Source organism: Pleurodeles waltl, chromosome 1_2, assembly GCF_031143425.1.
Source record: "Pleurodeles waltl isolate 20211129_DDA chromosome 1_2, aPleWal1.hap1.20221129, whole genome shotgun sequence".
Lineage (NCBI taxonomy): Eukaryota > Metazoa > Chordata > Amphibia > Caudata > Salamandridae > Pleurodeles > Pleurodeles waltl.
In genome coordinates, this window is record NC_090437.1 from 628,146,138 (window position 1) to 628,167,862 (window position 21,725).

Sequence of the window (21,725 nt, forward strand, 5' to 3'; positions counted from 1 at the left end):
TTAACTGTTTGAGACATATTTTAGTTGCAGATTCCTTACCTTAGAATTTCCCCCAGGCATCAGACTGGATCTGCAGATTTTCTTCAAGCAGTACTCTTGCGCGCCGTCAGTCAACTCCATGTCTGTCGTTGGCATCATTGCTACTGTGATGATGTCACAGTCGTATATAGGCACCACCCTGGTGCGCTGATGCCAGTTTCTTTTCATGACTTCCCATGCCAGAAGAGCCATGAAGAACATTGAATCTGATGCGCCAGAACTAGGGCCCTGCAAGGGAGTCCCTGCCCCTAGAAATCAGTTTGGGGATCAGGGAGGCTGGATGGGTTGGTAAGCAATCTGTAACTAGAATATGTCTCTATTGGATAATTCATTAACAAAGGTAAGTAACTTGTTCATCTGATAGAGACTTCTAGTTGCAGATTCCTTACCTTAGAATAGATACCCAAGCAATACCGTCCCTGGAGGTGGGTCTGCGAAACAAGATCATACTAAGAAGTCCTGCAGGACCGAACAGCCAAAGTAGCCGTCCCTCCGTCCTGAAAGTCCAGGCACTAATATTTAGTGAATGTCTGCAGGGACCACTACTTTGCTGCCTGGCATACAACCAGGACTGGAACTCCATGTTTTAACGCAGTGGTTGCGGCAGTTGCTCTGGTAGAGTGAGCATGCAAACTCGCCGGGGGTTGCTTCTTAGCCGAAGCCTAGCACATTTTGAAGCAGAGAACAACCCTTCTAGAGACGGTCCATTTCTGCACCGTCCAACCTTTTTTCACACCCACGTAACCAACAAAGAGTTGATAGTCCACCTGGAAGTCTTTGGTACGATTGAGGTCGAACGGCAATGCGCTTCTAGGATCCAGACAGTGGAGTCTCTCCTCTTCATGAGAAGGATGTGGGGATGCATAAAAAGTAGGAAAGGTGATGGATTGGCCTTTATGAAAGGGCGTGACCACTTTAGGAAGGGAGTATAGAGCCCTGGTACGAAGCACCACTTTGTCAGGATGGACAGAGATAAAAGGTGGCTTACAAGAAACAACTTGCAGTTCACTCACTCTACAAGCAGAAGTGATGGCTACAAGAAAGGTTGTCTTTCAAGTGAGAACCTGAAGAGGACAATTATGAAGGGGCTCCAAGGGAGCACACATGAGGTAAGTGAGTACCAAGTTCAAATCTTACAGGGCATTTTGAACAGGGAAGGTGGAAACATGTGGGTAAGACCTTTGAGGAACCCTCCAACAATAGGAGACTTAAACAAGGAGGGCTGATCTGGTAGCCTGAGGAAAGCAGAGATGGCAGACAGATAAACTTTAAGGGCGACAAAAGCAGAGACCAGCTGGGCATGACAAAAGAACCTCTGACAGACGTGCAGAAAGGGGCTCAACAGACTTGTTAGTACGCCATGCCACAAATTTGTTTCTATGACAGGGGTATACTGTTTTGTTAGAGGGATGCCTGGCTACCAAAAAAATAAAATCACAGACTTCGAGCAGAAGGTCGAAAGCTGTCAACTGCTGCCTCTCAATCTCCACGCAAGAAGGTGGAGACTGGACAGGTTTGGGTGGAAAACCATCCCCTGCTGCTGCGACAAAAGATCCTCCTGCAAAGGCAGTCTGAATGGAGGGTCAATGGCCATACTTAGAGATTCCGGATACCATACTCTTTGTGCCCAGTTCAGAGCCACCAGGATTACTTAAGCCCGGTCTTGCCTGATCTTATTCAGATCTCTGGGCAGAAATGGTATGAGGCCTGAGCTCCACTCGTGATGAAAAGGGTTGTTGAGAGAGTGCCACCTTGGAAACTCCAATGCGCAAAACAGCTGACACTGTACGTTCTATGCAGAGGTGAACAGATCTAACCAAGGCTCTCCCCACTGCTGAAAGAGACCTTGTGCCACCTCCGAATGGAGACACCGTTTGTGATTGACTATGCATCGACAGCTGAGTTGGTCTGCTCTTACGTTGAGAGCGCCCGCCAGATGTTGAACCACCAGAGAAATGCACTGGTGTTCCAGCCTTGTCCAGAGGAGAAGAGCCTCTTGACACTGATCTCCGCCTCTCCCACGTGGGCGCCCCATCCCAGGAGTGACGCGTCTGTCACTACTGTGAGATCTGGTTTGGGAAGGGAGAGGGATCTGCTGTTGACCCAATCTGGATTCAACAACCACTACTGCAGGTCCTTTGCAGTTCTCTTCAAGATCTGAACCATATCGGAGAGATTCCCCTAATGCTGCGCCCACTGGAACTTCAGGTCCCACTACAGAGCCTGCAATTGCCATCTGGCATATTGGACCAGCAGGATGCACAAGGCCATGAGGCTCAGCAGCTTCAAAATCATTCTCACCGAAATCCAGGACAGAGGCTGAAACATCAGTATCATAGCCCGAATATCCTGGACTCGCTTTTTGGGAGGATAAGCCAGAAACTGCACTGTGTCCACAACAGCTCTGATGAAATGGAGAGTTTGAGAGGGAGTTAGGTACTTCGGCACAGTTATGGTGAACTCCAGTGAATGAAGAATGTTCGCCGTAGTCAGGAGTTGGGAGATGACTTTCTGTTCGCCTCGCCTTCAACAGCCAGTCGTCGAGGTAGGGGAAGACTGGAACCCTTAACCTGCATGGATGAGCTTCAACTACTACCATCACTTTTGTGAACACCCGAGGGGCACTGGTAAGGCCAAAGGGGAGCACAGTGAACTGAAAGTGCTTGTGACCTACCACAAATCGCAAGTAACGTGTGAATGTGAAATTGTCATCCTGCAAGTTCATGCTACCATCAAGTCGCCAGGGTAAGGGGAAAAAGAACCTGAGCTAGAGTTAGCATATTAAACTTCTCCTTCTTGAGGAAGAGATTGAGGGACCGGAGATCTAGGATAGGGCGAAGGCCCTTGTCCTTTTTGGGCACCAGAAAGTAGCGGGAATAACAACCACAACCTACTTCTGGTGCAGGGACCCTCTCTATGGCTCCCTTGGCCAAGAGAGCCCTGACCTCGCGGAGAAGTGCCATATGATCCTCCGATAGAGGATCGAATGATGGTGGAATGGCTGGAGGAGAAGTCTGGAAGGGGAGGGAGTAGCCCATTCAGATGATTTGTAGCACTCACCTGTCCGTGGTAATGCATTCCCAGTGGGGCAGGTGATGGTGAATCCTGCCGCCAACTGGTCCTGGATATTCCGATGGACTAGGAAGGCTTGGAGGTCGAGGAGGGGGCGGGGTGGACTGGGCGGTCCCCTGACTCCCTGATCCACAAGCTCGCGGGATCCCGTGTCCGCACAGGGGCTGTACATCATATGCAGGTCAGTGGCTAGGTAGAAAGGAAAGCGGTTGGGTATCCCTTCCATAGCCACAAATGGGGCGAAAGGCAGACTGTTGGGGGCGAGGAGCAGCTGCTAGGTCAAGGGACTGAGCTGCAGCCCAGGAACCCTTGAAGCGCTCGAGCGGTGAGTCTGCCTTGTCTCTGAAGAGACGGGTGCCCTCAAAGGGCATGTCCATCAAGGATTGCTGGGCATACCCAGAGAAGCCAGACATCCTCAACCAGGCATGGCATCTCAATGCCAGGGTCAATGCAACCGATCTGCCTAATGAGTCGGTCGTATCTAGTCCACAACGAATAATGAACTTCGCTGCATCTCTCCCATCTGTAACAGCTTGGGAGAGAACAATTCCGGCCTTCTCTGGGACCTGAGGCAGCACTTGCTTGACCGTATCCCAGAGAGTATGGGAATAACGACCCAAAAGCCATGCAGTAGACTGGCAGAAGAAAACATCTTCTTCCCCAAGTTGTCCAGTCTTTTTGATTCCCTGTACGGGGGAGTGATAGGGAATGCGCCACAGGATGACAAACCTGAATGACAAGGCTCTCAGGCATCAATCGATCAATCAATCAATCTTTGCAAAGCGCAGCTACTCACCCGTGAGGGTCTCAAGGACCTTGGGGGAGGGGCCTCATCCGAAGACCACGTCTTGAGGTTATGATTGTGAGGGACGGGCTTTGTCTGAGGTGCAGGGGATGGTTGTTCCAGCTCTTTGCTGCAGTGTAGGTAAAAGATCATCCTCCGGCGGTGGTTTTATGGATATGAGGGACAGTGGCCAGGGCCATCTGGGCAGAGCAGAGGGCTCTGGCGGGGGTGTGGAAGGAGACGCGGTGGTACAGGTAAGCTAGTCCTGCATTGTGTATGGCCTTGACAGTGTGGGTGAGAAGCTTGAAGGTGATTCGCTTCTCGACCAGTAGCCAGTGGAGGGTCCTCAGGTGTTGGGAGATGTGTTCTTGGCGAGGGAGGTCCAGAATGAGTCTGGCGGTGGCGTTCTGGATGAGTTGAAGTTTTCTGATGTTCCTAGTTGAGGTGCCGGTGTAGAGGGTGTTGCCATAGTCCAGCTTGCTCGTGACTAAGCCATGGGTGACTGTCCTGCAACAGTTTGCTGGGATCCATCTGAAGATCTTCAGGAGTTTGCGGAGTGTGTGCAGGCAGGAGGAGGCAACAGAGTTTACCTGGTGGGTCATGGATAGGGAGGAGTCGAGGATGAATCCTAAGTTGTGAGCGTGCTCGGTCGATGCGGAGGTGGGGGGCACTGAGGGATGTGGGCCACCAGGAGTCGTCCCAGGCCGAGGTGGCATTTCTGAAGATGATGAGGTCCGTCTTGTCGGAGTTGAGCTTGAGGTAGCTTTCTCTCATCCGGGTGGTGACGGCTTCCATTCATACGTGAAAGTTCCTTTTGGCCGTGTCCGGGTCTTCGGTGAAGGAAATTATGAGTTGTGCGTCATCAACATATGACACGATGTTCATACCGTGGCTTCTGAGGATGGCAGCAAGAACAGTGTGGGACTCAGTGAGGACCCTTGGAGAACTCTGCAGTTGACTCCTGTGGGTCTGGAGGTGTAGGGCGGGAGTCTGATCCTCTGCGTCCTTCTGGAGAGGAAGGAGTGGATCCATTCCAGGGCTCTTCCGCGGATTCCTATGTCGTGGAGTCTGGTGTGCGGAGTGCTGTGGGAGACTGTGTCAAAAGCTGCTGAGAGGTCGAGAAGTATGAGTGCTGCGGTGTGGCCGCAGTCTAGGAGTACTCGGGTGTCATCAGTGGCTGCCAGGAGAGCTGTCTCCATGTTGTGATTGCTGCGGAAGCCGGACTGGGAGCTGTCCAGGGAGTTGCTGGCCTCTATGAAATTCCGTAGTTGTGCATGGATTGCTTTCTCTAGTACTTTGGCGGGGTAGGGTAGCAGCGAGATGGGCAAGAAATTCTTTAGTTCTGATGGGTCGGCCGAAGGTTTCTTCAAGAGAGGGCATATTTTGGCGTGTTTCCAGTCCTGGGGAAGGTGCCTGTACTGATGGAGCAGTTGAATGTGTTACGAAGCTCCGGGGCGATAAATGCGCTGGCTCTGATGTAAATGTAGTGCAGGCAGGGTTCCGAGTGGACTCAGGAGTGGGTGCTGTTCATGATGTTGACTGTTTCCTCGGTGGTGAGCGTGGACCAGTCGTGGCTGGTCTGGGCGGGTTCTGGAGGAGGTCAGCCGCAGATTCCGGTGCCAGGCATAAGGTGTTGGGTCAGGTATTTTGAGTCGGTTGGCGCAGGACGATGGCAGCGGGCAACCATCCTATTCACGGGAGTCCCTGTGCTGGGTCTGGACCAGGTACCCAGAAGGACCTCCACAAGGGCTTCATTGAAGAGAAGGAGGGTTTTCCAGTCGGAGGCCCCAGGCTGAAGCACCTCGGTCAGGAGGTTAGTCCTGACCTCCACAGAAGGAACTTCGAGGTCCAAAACCTCAGCAGCCCTTCTCACCACCATTGAGTATGACACTCCCTCCTCCGTAGCCATGGTAGGGAGGAGAAAGCATGCCAGCTTCAGGGGAGGTGCCCAACCCGCTGGCATCACCCAAATCCTGAACCCAGTCCATTTCAGGGTCAGGCTGGTATTCTAAAGGGTCCAGCGACCCTTCTGCACTATCTCCATACCCATAGCAATAGGGGTCAGGATCAACCCTGGGCCCAGAAGAACGTTGAGCAACGCCGTTGCGGCTCTGGATCGTCGGAAATTAGTATAGGGTCAACGTTGCTTGTGGGTCCAACCGACATCTGGAGCGTTGATGTCTGGCCCAACACCGGGGAAAGTTGCGCTGGAACGACCAGCGTTGAGATGGATTCGGAAGCGGATGCAGAAGTGCCCTCCAGAGACAGGGCCCAAGTCGACGACTTGGAACCCAAGGGGGCCCTCAGCAACTCCCCTGGGCCCGAGGTCAGTCTGCCCAAATATGAGGTGCATATCCTCATAAAATTCCTTGAGTTGGGCAGGGGTGGTGCCAGCTTCCTGAAAGTCGAGGAGGCATGGAGCGAACCCAGACAGAGTCTCTGAAGACAGAGGCCTAGAACAACGACGCTCTTCCTGCTTCGCGTCGTCCTAGCGACGGGGTGAAGTCGAAGAACGTTTGGTCTTCTTCGACTTATTCTTCTTGTGACCTGAGTGTCCAGATGGTGATGACTGCAACCAGTCTCCTGACCTTCTTCTTGAACAAGACCAGGAATGATGCATAGTCGAGTGCCGGGCTGCATGAGCTTTAGAGAACGCTCCCTCAAAGCCTTCGTGTTTATGGCCCGGCACTCAAAGCACGACTTTGGGTCGCGGTTGCGCTCCATACAACAAAGGCACACAAGCTGCGGATCTGTCACCAACACCATACGATGACAGGAGTCGCATGGGTTGAATCTGGTCTTACGGGACATCCCTTGACACATCCAAAACTCGGCAAAAACGAATCAACGAAAGTGCTGCAGTTAGTCAAAACTGGAGAAGCTCTTCTCCGGATCTGCGTGTAGGCTGGTGCGGAAGAAAAGAACTGATGCCAGCGCACCGGGGTGGCGACCACGATGCCGACACCTGAAGAGTCAAGCAACACTACCCAAAAGCGACCAGGGGTACTGCTCTAAGAAAACTCTCCGGATCCAATCTGACGCGTGGGGGAAATTTTAAGGTAAGAAATCTTCAACTAGAAGTCTCTATCAGAAAATAGTGTGTTTACTCACCTGCTAATAGAGTATTGCCTATATAGTATTTTAGTATTTGTGTCACTAAAATAAAGCACCTTTATTTTTGTAACAATGTGTGGTTCTTTCATGTGTGTAAGTGCTGTGTGACTATATGTGGTGTTCCATGAGCCTTGCATGTCTCCTAGATAAGCCTCGGCTGCTCATTCATAGCTACCTCTAGAGAGCCTGGCTTCCTAGACATTGACTACATCCCACTAATAGGGGATACCTGGACCTGGTATAGGGCGTCATCAACATAGGTGCTCACCACAGACCAGGCCAGCTTCCTATAGGCACCAAATGAGCCCTTGAAAGCAAGTCGGTGGCGTGGGGAGGCTACTCCTCCCCAACTTTGTAACACCTATTTCCAAGGGAGCGGGTGTTGCATCCTCTATCCCACAGGAAAACCTTTGTTTTGCCTTCCTCTGCTTGTGTTATCCAGGTAATGCAACTTAGAATACTCGCTGCTATGCTGATCTGTCCACGGCAAATCATCTTATTAACTCCTCGGAAGTCCTAGCAGCTGCTTGTTGTCTCATCAGAAAGACCCAGAAAAGCAAACTTGTTTGATTGATAATTTGTTCAAACAGAGCTTTTTTCAGAGCCATTAGGACGGTCTCTAGCATCACTGGACCAAGGGAAAAGAAATGACTGCTTTCCAACCCTTGTGATTCAGGGAGCCAGAAAGTAAGCATTGCCTTTAAAGTATTGCACCAAAATACGTACTGATCCTAGATTCATTTTCATTTTTGCTGTTCCTCCGAAAATAAATTGGCAGATGATAGATGTCATTTTTGTACAGACTTCTATATGCTGCACTTTGTTTTTGAATTAAGAACATAATCTATATAATAATAATAGATATAATTAAACCCTACTCGAGCAGCAACCATAATTTCTGTCAGGGTAAAGTCATAAGCAAATTTCAAATTAACCAGTGCTAAACCCTCTGGTAGCTTAGCACAAATGCAGTCAGGGTTAACGTGGAGGCAATGTGTACAGTATGTATGCAGCATTGCAAACAGTAATAAAGTGAAAACACAATAAAAGAACATTCTCACACAAATCTGGGAAATAGATTAAGATATAAGATATAATTTGAGACCAAAACAAAAAAGTCCAAATAGGAAAACTGGAATTATGCAATTTTAAAAAGTTAAGTAAAAATAGTGCTTAGAAGCACAAAGCGCCAACTGTGGTTATCTGGTCATACTGGAGCAGAATAAAGGCACAAGTTTAGGCCAACTACGATGGAGCATGGGCCAGATACAGGGACCCAGTTAGGCCCACTAAACAAAGTACCTTAAACACTGGTGTGCTGTCTGTGCGGCGTTGCTTTATGAAGCTTTGCATCATACCACACTATTTCCGATGAAGCTGTGTGGAAAGGCTTCATGTGGCTTTGCTTTGGTTCCCATGGAGCTGGTAGCTCTGCAGCAAGGCTTTGTGTTGCTCAATGTCAGTTCAGATGAGGCCGGCAGCTGTGCAGCAAGACTTTGCGGGGCTTTGCCTCAGTTCCGATAGGAACCACAGCTGGGCTGCTAGAGCACCTTCAAACCCATTTTGACTGGGCCAGGACTGAGTTGGCACCACTGGGAGGGCAGAACCCACAGCAGGCAGAGTCCAGGTGCAGGGTTCAATGTAGTTAGGGCCTTTTCTGGTCCTAAGGCTCTGATGAGGGGACTAGCCAACTAGCCCTTGAAGTCACTCTGTTGGTCCTGGGTTCAAGATGCAGATCCAGTCCATCTCACCCGAGCAGCTGGGCAGTAGAGCAGTAGTCTTTCTTGTGGCAGAGCAGCACAGAAAAGCAGCAGTCCTTTTGAGTATTTCATAGGTCCAAAAGTGTACTAAAGAGTTGGGTCTTCGGGTCCAATATTTATACTTGGTGCCAGCTTTAAAATAGAAGGTTCTAGAGGTTTTGACCCCCAGGTGTTGGGAATTTCATGGCTCCCTGTCCTGGTCACAGTTTGTCTGGGGGCACAAAAGACTAGTGTCAAACTGTTTATGAGTGTACTGATGCAGTACCTTTGTGATGTGCAAGTGTGGTAGGTGACACCCCTCCCCCCTCCTCTGCTCACTCCCCCTATCAAGTCAGAGATGGCATAGCCTCCCAACACCTATTCCTCCTTTGTCTCACTGTCTGGAATAAAGACACAAAGACCAACTGCCAGCTACACCTAGTTATGTGACAGGATAAAGGCTGGAGGCACCAAAATGACTTAAAATACAACTTCACTATTAAATTGGTTTCAAATGATAATTCCTTAGATGCCAAACTAGACATTCTTACTGCAGAAAGCTGGTTATCTATGTAGTGTACCAATGTAGGGTACACTATGCAGATAGTACAGTTGACCCTTATTGGCTGACAGCGGTTAAAATGTAAAATACCTCTAAATGCTCTCTTTCTGAGGTAGTGTGGGTGAGCAGTATAGGCTTATCAAAAGATAGTGTTAAGCATTTATGGCGCACACACACAGCCAGTAAAGCAATACACACTCAAAGAAATCCAACACCAATTTATAAAAATAACACAGATGTTTAAATAAATTTAGATACCTAGATCATCATAATTGGGTAGGAACTTTTTGAGTTCACAATTTTTAAGTCACAATAAAATACACCTGTACTGACTCAAAAGCAGTAATGTCATCCTATGGGGAAAGGCACATATTCTGCATATGGGTACTGTAGGAAGCTGGCTCCGTATATACTATATCAAAGTGAGATATAGTGTGCACAGAGCCGAGGGGTTCACCAGAGGCTTAACAGAGGCTAAAGAAGATAAAACTAATGCTCTCTTCTGTGGTAGTGTGGGTGAGCAGCTAGGTTTATCACAGGGTAGTGCAAAGGATTTGCTGTACACACACAAGCAATAAATGAAGCACACACTCAATGGCTAACTCCACACCAATTATTTTTATATAGCAAAAATATCTTTTGTCCACAGGTTGGAGTTCAAGTTAACCCCAAACACCCACCACCAGTAACATGGGGCCAGCCGGGTGCAGAGGTCAAAGTGGAGGTTGATTTAACATGGGCTCGTATGGAGACTGAGGGCACTCGGAATCAGGCCTGCTTGCAGGTAAGTACCTGTGTCTTTGGATGGCAGGCCTGGGTGGTTTAGAAGAGCCCCGGGGGTTGGGGGTGCAGCATAGGTCAGCACCAAACACAAACCCTCAAAGGCCCAGGGGCAGCTGTGTGCAGGGTGCAAACACTGCATCAAGCTCCTAATGCTTTCCTATAGGGGAACCCCGGGGCTCACAAAGGTGCAGGTGAAGTCGAGGGGGGCGGTTCTGGGAAACCAAAGGCCGGACAAGGATGAGGGCCTGGGTACCAGCTGTAGTCGGTTGGACATCGGCCGTGGGCGTCGGGTGCAGAGTGGGCAGAACTCGCAGCTCTGGGCTGGTTCTGGAGTCCTTGGATAGAGTTTCTTCTTGGACAGGGCTGATGTCCATATGAGTTCTTGGTCCTCTCGGGTGCAGGCAGTCCTCTGGAGGCTTTTCAGAGGCTGCTGGTCCTGGAGGATGCGTGACCTTCTTTTAGTAGGGCTTTAGAAGCTGGCAACAGGCCGGAAGGGCTGGGGCCAAGTCAGTTCGCGTCTTCAGTCTTCTCTGCTGGGGGTTAGCTTAGCTGTACTTCTTTCTTCCTGTGAGGTCACCAGGAATCTGATGAGCGAGGATCATTGGAGCCCTTAAATCCTGTGTTTATGGGTGTTGCAGGGGTCAGAGGGCAGTAGCCAATGGCTACTGTCCCTGAGGGTGGCTACACTTTTCTGGTGTCCGCTCCCTTTGGGTAGGGGGACACAGACCTAACCCTATTGGGCCCTGTCCTCCAAGCTAAGATGGAGGATTTTGCAAGGAGGGGGAGGGTCACCTCCGCTCTGGACACCTTAGGGGTGGTCCTAGAAGAGGTGGCCACTCCTCCTTGTTTTCCCTAATTTTCCCGCTGAACTTGCCGCCAAAAGTTGGCCTTTGTCCGGGGGGCATGAATCTTCACTAGCTGGAGTGCCCTGGGGCACTGGAACAATAGGGCTGACCCTTTGAGGCTCACTGCTAGGTGTTACAGCTCCTGTAGGGGGAGGTGTGAAGCACCTCCACCCAGTGCCTGCATTGTTTCTGGCCACAGAGAGCACAAAGGCTCTCACCCCTTGTGTTCAGAAACCCGTCTGAAAGTAGCAGGCTGGCACAGACTGATCAGTCCTGTACTAGCAGTTTGGCTAACATACAGGGGGCATCTCTAAGATGCCATCTGGGTGAATTTTTCAATAAATCTAACACTGGAATCAGTGTGGGTTTATTGTGCTGAGAAGTTTGATTCCAAACTTCCCAGTATTCAGTGAAGTCATTATGGAGCTGCGGAGTTTGTAATGACAAACTCCCAGCCCACATACTCAATATGGCCACACCGTACTTACAATGTCTTAAAATGGACTTAGACACTGTAGGGGCATATTGCTCAAGCAGCTATGCCCTCACCTGTGGGATAGTGCACCCTGCCTTAAGGCTTTAAGGATTGCTAGAGGGGGGACTTACATATGCCACAGGAAGTGGTTTGTGGGCATGACACCGAGAGGGGTGCCATGTCGACTGTTTTTCTCCCCACCAGCACACACAAGCTGCTATGACAGTGTGCATGAGCTTGGTGAGGGGTCACCCAGGGTGGCATAATACATGCTGCTGCCCTTGGGGACGTTCCCTGGACACAGGGCCCTTGGTACCATGGGTACCTTTTACAAGGGACTTAACTGTGTGGCAGGGGTGTGCCAACTGTGGGAACAATGGTGCAGTTTTTAGGAAAGATCACTGGTGCTGGGGCTTGGTTAGCAGGATCCCAGCACACTCTCAGTCATAGCTGGCATCAATATCAGCATGCAAAAAGTGTGAGGGGGGTGGGGTGACCATGCCAAAAGGGGCACTTTCCTACAGGGGGCCTACACTAAGATGCTGCAGGCGTCGTCAGGAAGTCCATAGCTGGTGATACCAAGGTGGACTTAGTCACTTTAGGGTCTGGGGACCACGCTGGCACCGTTGGCTAGGGGTACGGGTGCAGTGGTGTTTCCGGTGTCAGGTTTTGGCGGCCTGGAGCCCTCGCAGTTCCTCTTCAGTACCTGCAAGACGCAGGGGAGCAGCTTTGTTATTCTACTGGAGTTCCTGGTTCTGAGGAGAAAGCTGGCAGTCCCCCATGGCTTTTGGAGCACTAGCAGCTGCAGGGCAAGGCATCGTCTTCCAATTGTTGATGTCAGCAGGCAGGCTGGCAGGGATGGCGCTGTGTCAGTCACCGGTCTTCAGTTCTTGCTTTTGTGTCTCTCCTTGGTGCCCTTCTTCTTCTTTAAGGTTAGCAGGATCCAATTTCCTAGTGCCAGGGGCTCCCCTAAATACTGGATTTAGAGGTGTTAGGGGAGTGTAGAGTTGTAGCCAATGGGCTATTTACCTGTGGGGTTACTACGGCCCCTATATGACCACTTCCTGTGGGAAGTGTGTATAACCCTGTCCCAGAGTTCCTAGTTCTGCCGTTACCAAGATGGCAGACTTCCATACTAATTTTCCCCCGTCCAGGTGCCAGACTGTTTCTGGGTGAGGGGGTTGACATCTCCTCACCTCTGAGGGAAGCAAGATTTGCATACCAAAGGCAGTGGGCTCTGTGAAGCACTCTGCCTTGGAATGCTAATTCGCAGATTATCCTGTTGGGAGGGGTGTGTAATACCCCTGCCACAGCAGGCTTTGTTCCAGACTGCCCGAAAGAGCAGGCTTGTCTGTTGGTGGCAGGCTGGTTAAGACTAGTCAGCCAGCACACAGGTAACTGGTAGGTTTTTCAGGGGGCACCTTTAAGATGCCCTCTGGGTACATATACTAATAAATCCATCACTTGAATTAGGGTGGGTTTATTAATACGAGACTTGGAAGTCTCTGACCCTGGAATGCATATTTACTTACCATTTTGCTGGCGGATGTTATAACACATCCTGCCAGAACAGGCATTATTTCCTACCTCTGAGAGTGCAGCTCTCACCTCCAGGGGGTCTGGGGCGGCCGACTGGCTGATAGCAGTCAGCCAGCACAATAGAGGACTAGTAGGTTTTAGGGGGCACCTCTAAGGTGCCCCCTGAGTGCATGTCATAATAAATCCTATACTGGCATTTGATACCAAACAGCATTATTTTCCATTCATGTAGATGGTTCACTCGTGATGACCAGTGTCCAGTACAAGTTCTAAGATGGCTGACCAGTCACTTGTAATGTCTAGTATAAAACTAGACATCACATTGTAATATCTGCTCATGCAGGCATGCCCTCACATGTGTTAGAATGCACCCTGCCTTGGGGCTCTTAAGGCCTGCAGTAGGGGGTGACTTACATACAATACATGCAGTGACTGTGTGCCATGCCAATGAGTATGCCATGTTGTGTTTTCACTCAAGGCTTGCACCCTGACAAACACTCTGCGATGGCAGGATGTGTAAAATTGGTGTGTGGGTCCCTTAGGGTGGCATAAGATATGCTGCAGCCTTTAGGGACCCTCCTTAATACCCATGACCTTGGTACCAGGGGTATCATTTACTAGGGACTTACAGGGTGCTTAAGTCCTGTGCCAACTGTAAACAAGAGCACTGGCACTGAGGTCTGATTAGCAGGCCTCAGTGCACTGTCGGAGTTGAAAACCAGCATCTAGTAATTCTAAAGGGGGTAAAAAGTGGGGGGGACCTCTGCAAAGAAGCCCAGTTTCCTATACTTACCTGCTTCCAATTGAAAGTTACCACTTATTAAATGAAATAAGATAACCAATGTTATCCTATGGGAGAGGTAGGCTTTGTATTTGTGAAAAAACGATTTCAAGGTTTTTTTAACACCAAGGCATGCAAAAGTTAAAAGTACATGTTCAACGTTTTAAAGGCATTGCACTCTGCCCTAAGGGCTGTTTAGGGCCTACCCTAGGGGTGTTTTTTATGTATTAAAAAGGACAGTCTAAGCATAGCAAAAGGTTTACTTTGCCACTTCGAAATATTTAATGTTTAAGTTTAAAACTGCACACACAGGAATCAATAGCAGGTCTGAGCCATGTTTAAAAGGCTACTTAAGTGGGTGGCACAAGGAGGGCTGCATGATTCCACTAGTAGCATTTAATGTACAGGCCCTGGGTGCATTTGGAACCACTTTCCTAGGGACTTACAGTAAATTAAAAGTGCCAATTGGGTGTAAGCAATTTTCACCATGTTTAAAGGAGAAAGCATAAGCACTTTAACACTGGATAGGCCCGCTGAACTATGGGCCAGATGTATGAAAGCATTCTGCATTCGTAAACGGTGTGAATGCCCGTTTGTGAATGCAAAATGCCAGTTCAGAATGTATGAAATACAACCTGAACGCAATTTTAAGGAATCGCTAAAATAGCGATTCCTTAAAATTGCGACCCTGTTTAGAGAGTCGCAAATTGCGACTCTAAATTAGAAATCGCAAATAAGGATTCCTTATTTGCGATTTCTTAGCACATGTATGAAGCAATCCCTAAATGCGATTTTGGCATTTAGGAATCGCTAATTACCACCAAGTTGAACTTGGTGGTAACCATGTGCAAAATTAAAAAATGCATTTAAAATGCATTTTTAAATTGTACATGTAAAGCACACATGCCCTTCTGGCATGGGTGCACCTTACATGTCCCCCCCCAAAAAACTTTGGGGTGCAGCAGAGGGGGCCTTAGCCCCCCAGCACCATGGGGTTTTGCATTTCCAAAATTGCGATTTCTGGTTCAGAAATCGCAATTTTGGAAATGCACAAAATTCGCAGACATGGGCCAACAGGCCCATAGCTGCGAATGGGGCCGGTATCGCAATTTGCGATTCGGTAATAGCATTTGCGATTTTTAAGAAATCGCTATTACCGAATCGCAAATGTGATACATGGCACTTTGCGAGTCGGAAATAGCGATTTCTTAAAAATCGCTATTTCCGAATCGCAAAGGGCCGTGATGATACATCTGGCCCCTAGTACCTTGAATTCTTGTATGCCGTCTGTGCGCTGGTTGCTGTGTGGGTCCTAACGCCAGCAAATACTAATTCAGCAAACACAGGAGGACTGAAGGCAAATAGTTGGGGAAAAAGCACAACAAGGATGTCAGGTCCACAGAATACATCCAATTCACTGTAGGAGACAATCAATGTGCATCTTTTGTTGCCCATGAATGGCTGCTGCTGTAGGTGGTGCCTAAATCCCAGTAATCTTTAGTAGATGATGTCAAACTTAAGGCTATATGCTCAATACACAAAGCTATAAAGGTGTAGAAGAAAGTGAGTGGGTGATGCAGTGCACAAAAGAAAAAACATTTTTTATGTGTCCATACTTTCAGTAAGACACAATAAAGAAAACGAATAAGACTGCGGTCAGTGGTTTACAGGCCCCCTTTACCATATAAAGGAATCGCAAAACAAACTACCAGAAAACATTGTGGAAAACAGCATGTGGAAGGAAGATGGGAACAGTTGGCTAAAATCCTAAGAATATAGGTGCTGGATTTACCAGATATATTGTTACCGAAGGTAAGTAACTTGTACAGCTTACAAAAACTAAGCAGTGGCTGTGTTAACGTGGTTCACACTTCCTAAGTATACGCTTAAGTAATGCAAAAAAATATATGAATGTCCAAAGATTGTTCTCGAAAGGGGTGCCAAAGTGGTGTTACACCCAGCCACTAAGGTGTATAGATCGTTAACCAAACGGTTGACAAATACTTGTAGAATTACGATCAAACCATGGCACATCCCGAAAAGTTCATATTTTTCTGGTTTATTCTTCCATGATAAGTTGTTCACATCCAGACAAATGTCGGTTTAACACGACCGCTGATCTTCGCAGGACGCCAAACTTCGATATGACTTATCATGGTCTAAATTTCTTCATGGACTTCGTGTGATTCAGGATTTCTACTCTAGTTTTAAATTTACATCGGTGCTACAGCTGAGGGATTTGGGACAAATATTTTAATCATAGCCACATATCATTTGTGCCTTGAAAAAGTCAAATTTTTGACAAAACACGTGTCGGCTGTTGATGGTTTTGAACCGATTCTTCTGTAGCGGTTGTTCATGACCGCTTCATTTGCTGTATGACTTCATTTGTCTGGATGTGAACAACTTATCATGGAAGAATAAAGAAGAAAAATATGAACTTTTCGGGATGTGCCGTGGTTTGATCATTATTCTACAAGTAACTTGTACATCTGATAGACACTTCTAGTTGCAGATTCCTTACCTTAGAATAGATACCCAAGCAATGCCATCCTCGGAGGTGGGCTGCGAATGAAGATCATACTAGAAAGTCCTGCAGGACCGAACAACCAAAGTAGCCATCCTGACGGACCTGACTGTCCAGGCAGCAGTGTTTAGCAAATGTGTGCAGGGATGCCCACGTAGCTGCCTGGCAGATATTGAGGACAGGAACTCCGTGTGCAAAGGCAGTGGAAGCAGCAATTGCTCTGGTAGAATGAGCGCGCAAGCCCTCAGGGGGTTGCTTCTTGGCCAAAGTGTAGCACATCTTGATGCAAAGAAGTACCCATTGAGAGATGGTATGTTTTTGCACAGCCTTCCCTTTCTTCGCACCCACATACCCGACAGAGTTGATAGTCCACCCGGAAATCTTTAGTATGATTAAGATAGAACGCCAATGCTCTTTTTGGGTCCGGACGGTGGAGTCTCTCCTCCTCGGGGGAAGGATGAGGGGGTGCATAAAAAGTAGGCAGGGTGGTGGACTGGCCTACATGAAAAGGTGTAACAACCTTGGGAAGGAGGAAGCCTTAGTGCGTGGCGCAAGCCCACTTTGTCAGGGTGCACAAACAACAATGGAAGTTTGGACAAAAGGGCCTGAAGCTCGCTCACCATGCGAGCAGAAGTGGTGGCAACAAGAAAGACAGTCTTGAAAGTGAGGAGCCGTAAAGGGAAATTGTGTATCGGCTCAAAGGGAGTACACATTAAGTAAGGGCAAAATTGAGGTACCATTGAGGCATGATAAATGGAGTGGGAGGAAATAAATAAGTGAGACCTTCTAGGAATCTATACACAATCGGAGAGCTAAAGAGTGAGGGGTCATGAGGTAACCTAAGAAAGGTCGAAATGGCAGATAAATACCCTTTAAGGGTGCTCAAAGCAGAGTCCTGCTAGGCCAAAGAAATAATGAACAAAAGAACCTCAGATAGAGGGGCAGAGGGGATCAACAGATTTGTTGGTGCACCATGCCACAAATTTATGCCAATGACAGGAGTATACCATTTTGGTGGAGGGACACCTGGCTGCCAAGATAACATCACAGACTTTGGGTGGAAGATCAAAAGTCGTCAACTGTTGCCGCTCAATATCCACATATGAAGGCAGAGATTGGACAGGTTCGGGTGGATAACCATCCCTTGCTGCTGCGACAGAATATCCACCCGAAGAGGCAGTCTGAGTGGAGGATCGATGGCCATAGCCTATATCTCTAGATACCATACTCTCCGTGCCCAGTCTGGAGCCACCAAGATGACTTGGGCCCAGTCATTCTTGAGAACTCTGGGCAGAAGTGGTATAGGTGGAAATGCATAAAAGAGGTCGGAGTTCCACTCGAGACGAAAAGCGTCTCCGAGCGAGTGCCGCCTTGAAAACTCCAACGTGCAAGACATTGCGCGTTCTCTGCGGAGGCGAACAGAACTAACCAAGGCTCTCCCCACTGCTGAAAGAGACTGACAGTGTCAGAGAAATGGAGGCGGATAGGCGTTACAGTGGTTTATGATTTTTATTTTTGTATAGTTATGATACAGTCTTTTGTTATAAAAGTGTTTCTTTGTCCTTTCTTTTTCTCTCTCTTTCTTTTCTTTCCTTTCCTCTCGTACGTTCTTCAACTTCTTTACTTTGTACTGTCTTCTTTTCCAGGTGGTGACTCAGGAGACACATAGGAGGAAAGAACATAGAAGGATTGTTTTAGAAGGTAGGTATTATTGGTGTTTCTCTGTCTTTTCTGCCCCTTTTCTTTCCGGTCTTCAGTCATTCTTTTTTCTTTCTTTTTGGGTTATCTTTTCCTCTCTGTTATGTCTGTTCTTAGGTCGTTAGTATTCCTCCTTTCTATTTTCTGCCTTTTCTCTATTTCTGTTTTCCTGTCTTCTTTTCTTTCTTTCCTGGTTCAAAAATTCTCAATACCCTTCTGTCTCTTTATCCTATTTTACCGGTCTGGTCTCTCCCTTTCTTGTAGTTTCTTTTGTATATACGAGCTTTCCTTTCCTTCGTTTTCCCTTTTTAGACTCTCTTTTATATAATCCCCCCTAGTGCCCTGTGAATCAGTGAGTGGTATAAGGAAACCAAAAGTACAACTAAAACTTAAATCGTAGTTGTGGATGTGCCCAGGTTAAAATTGCCACAGTTTACCACTTCCTTTCTTTTGTTGTCTGACTTTAAACCCAATTTCCGTTTTCCCTGGTTCCCACTCTTCCCAGAGTGTGGCCAGTCTGTTTGCTCTGTATCTCCTCCCGGTCGCCTTCCTCTGGCTTCTCTCCAGGGTTGCTCCGCGTCTCATCGTAGAGTCATCCTCTTCCTGGCGTCTGTTCCGGTCTGCTTGTCCGACACTCTGGCATGTCCACCTCTGGGAGAAAACTCTTTCCATCGTCGCTCGTTCTGCACGGGTTTTAAAACACCTTCTCCTTCCGCATTCGTCCTCCGGAGATTGGCTGCAGCTGCTCCAATTACTTCCGGGTCAGGGTGGACGGACTCGATTGTGCCCCTGGGGTACGTCCGGTCCGCGTCAGTGTTCCCCGGACGCTTACAGAGACCTTGCACCACCTCCGGATCTAGACACCATTTGTTATCAGCTGTGCATCGACAGCTGAGTTTTTCCGCTCTGGCATTGAGAGAACGCGCCAAATGTTGAAACATCAGGGTAATACCCTCATGTTCCAGCCATGTCCTGAGGAGAAGTGCCTCCTGAAAAGGGTCCAGCACCCTACTCTGCCCTATTTGTTGCAGTACCACATGGCAGTAGTATTATCTGTGAACATCTGCACTACTTTCCCTTTGAGAGAGGGAAGAAATGCTTTCAACGCAAGCCTGATCGCCCAGAGCTCCAGAAGATTCATATAGAGCCCAGACTCCGCCAGAGACCAGAGGCCTCTGATCTCTGCCTCTCCCATGTGGCCGCCCCAACCCAGAAGCCACACATCTGTCACTATAGATAGATCTGGCTGGGGCAGGGGGAGGGATCTGCCATGGACCCAACGTGGATTCGAAAGCCACCACTGCAGGTCTTTTGCACTCCCCTCCGAGATCTGGACAATGTCGGAGAGATTCCTCTGATGCTGCGCCCACTGGAACTTCAAGTCCCACTGTAGAGCCTGCATATGCCATCTGGCACGCCATCTGGCATGTGTCACTAGCAGGATGCAGGAGGCTATGAGGCCCAGCAGCCCATCTCACCGAAACCCAAGTGTGGGAAGTTGGCTCTGTATATACTATCTCCAAGAAAGAGATAGTGTGCACCGAGTCCACGAGTTCCCCTTATAATACTAATGCTCTATTTTTTGGTAGTGTGGTCGAGCAGTAGGCTTATCAGAGGGTAGTGTTAAGCATTTGTTGTACACACACAGGCAATACATGAGGAACACACACTCAAAGACTTAACTCCAGGCCAAAAGTTTTTATATAGAAAAATATATTTTCTTCATTTATTTTAGAACCACAAGTTTCAAGATTTGAAGTAAATACATAAAATGCAAGGCACTCCACACAGGTAAGTAAGGAACTTTGAATTAGAGCAGTAACATACACAGTTTTAGTTAAAATGGTATTAAGCTATTTTAAAAGTGGACACAGTGCAAAAATCGACAGTTCTTGGAGGAGGTAAGTATTAGTTAGTTTTTCAGGTAAGTAAGGCACTTACAAGTCTCAGTTCATGGACATAGGCAGCTCACCACTGGCGGTTCAAGACAACCCCAAAGTTACCACACCAGCAGCTCAGGGCCGGTCAGGTGCAGAGGTCAAGGAGGTGCCCAAAACACATAGGCGCCTAAGGAGAACAGGGGCGCTCCGGTTTCAGTCTGCCAGCAGGTAAGTACCCGCATCCTCGGGGGCACACCAGGGGGTTTTTGTAGAGCACTAGGGGTGGGGTGGGGGGGGGGGAACACAAGTAAACACAAAACACACCCTCAACGGCAGAGGGGCGGCCGAGTGCACTGTGCAAAGCAGGCGTCGGGTTTTGTACTGGTTTCAATGGAGGGACCCGGGGTTCACTCTAGCGGTGCAGGCAGGGCACAGGGGGGCTTCTCGGGCCAGCCACCACCTGGGCTAGGCAGAGGGTCACCTGGGGGGGTCACTCCTGCACCGAGGTTCGGTTCCTTCTGGTCCTGGGGGCTGCAGGTGCAGTGCTTGGTCCAGGTGCCGGGTCCCTTGTATCAGGTAGTCGCGGTCAGGGGGAGCCTCTGGATTCTCTCTGCAGGCGTCGCTGTGGGGGTCCAGGGGGGGTCTTCTCGGGCTACTCCCGGGATCGCAGTCACCGGGGAGTCCTCCCTGTGGTGTTGGTTCTCTGGATCTCGAGCCGGGGCCGTCGGGTGCAGAGTGTGAAATCTCACGCTTCCGGCGGAAAGAGTGAGATCTTTGAAGTTGTAGAAAAGTTGCAAGTTTGTTGCTGGTTGTTGAGCAGAGCCGTTTCTTTGTCCTGGGAGTCAGGGCAGTCCTCTGAGGCTTCAGAGGTCGCTGGTCCCTGTTGGATGCGTCGCTGGTTGCAGGTTTTCTAGTCAGGAGACAGGCGGGTAGGGCTGGGGCCAAAGCAGTTACCGTTGTCCGTCGTCTCTGCAGGCTTGTAGGTCAGCAGTCCTTCTTTTTAGTTCAGGTTGCAGGAATCTACTTTCCTGGGTTCTGGGGTGCCCCTAAATTCTAAATTTAAGGGGGTGTTTAGCTCTGGGAGGGCAGTAGCCAATGGCTACTGTCCTGGAGGGTGGCTACACCCTCTTTGTGTCTCCTCCCTGAGGGGAAGGAGGCACATCCCATATCCTATTGGGGAATCCTCCAAAACTAAGATGGAGGATTTCTAAAGGCAGGGGTCACCTCAGCTCAGGGCACCTTAGGGGCTGTCCTGACTGGTGGGTGACTCCTCCTTGTTTTCCTAATTATCTCCTCCAGCCTTGCCACCAAAAGAGGGGTCAGTGGCCGGAGAGGCGGGCATCTACACTAGCTGGGATGCCCTGTGGCACTGTAACAAAGGGGGTGAGAGCCTTTGAGGCTCACCGCCAGGTGTTAAAGTTCCTACAGGGGGAGATGTGAAGCACCTCCACCCAGTACAGGCTTTGTTCCTGGCCACAGAGTGACAAAGGCACTCTCTCCATGTGGCCAGCAACTCGTCTGGTTGTGGCAGGTTGGCAGAAACTGGTCAGCCCCACACTAGAAGTTGGATTTGTATTCAGGGGGCATCTCTAAGATGCCCTCTGGGTGCAATTTACAATAAATTGCACACTGGCATCAGTGTGCATTTACTGTGTTGAGAAGTTTGAAACCAAACTTCCCAGATTTCAGTGTAGCCATTATGGAACTGTGGAGTTCGTGTTTGACAAACTCCCAGACCATGTATTCTTATGGCTACCCTGCACTTACAATGTCTAAGGTTTTGCTTAGGCACTCTAGGGGCATAGTGCTCATGCACATATGCCCTCACCTGTGGTATAGTGCATCCTGCCTTAGGGCTGTAAGGCCTGCTAGAGGGGTGACTTACTT

General features: G+C 48.9%; 1 protein-coding gene across 20 annotated transcripts in view; it reads right to left on the reverse strand.

The window, feature by feature from the left end:
• The window catches only part of BLTP1 (bridge-like lipid transfer protein family member 1), a 1,779,540-nt gene that overhangs the window by 942,980 nt on the left and 814,835 nt on the right, over positions 1-21,725 (reverse strand). The window lies entirely within an intron of this gene.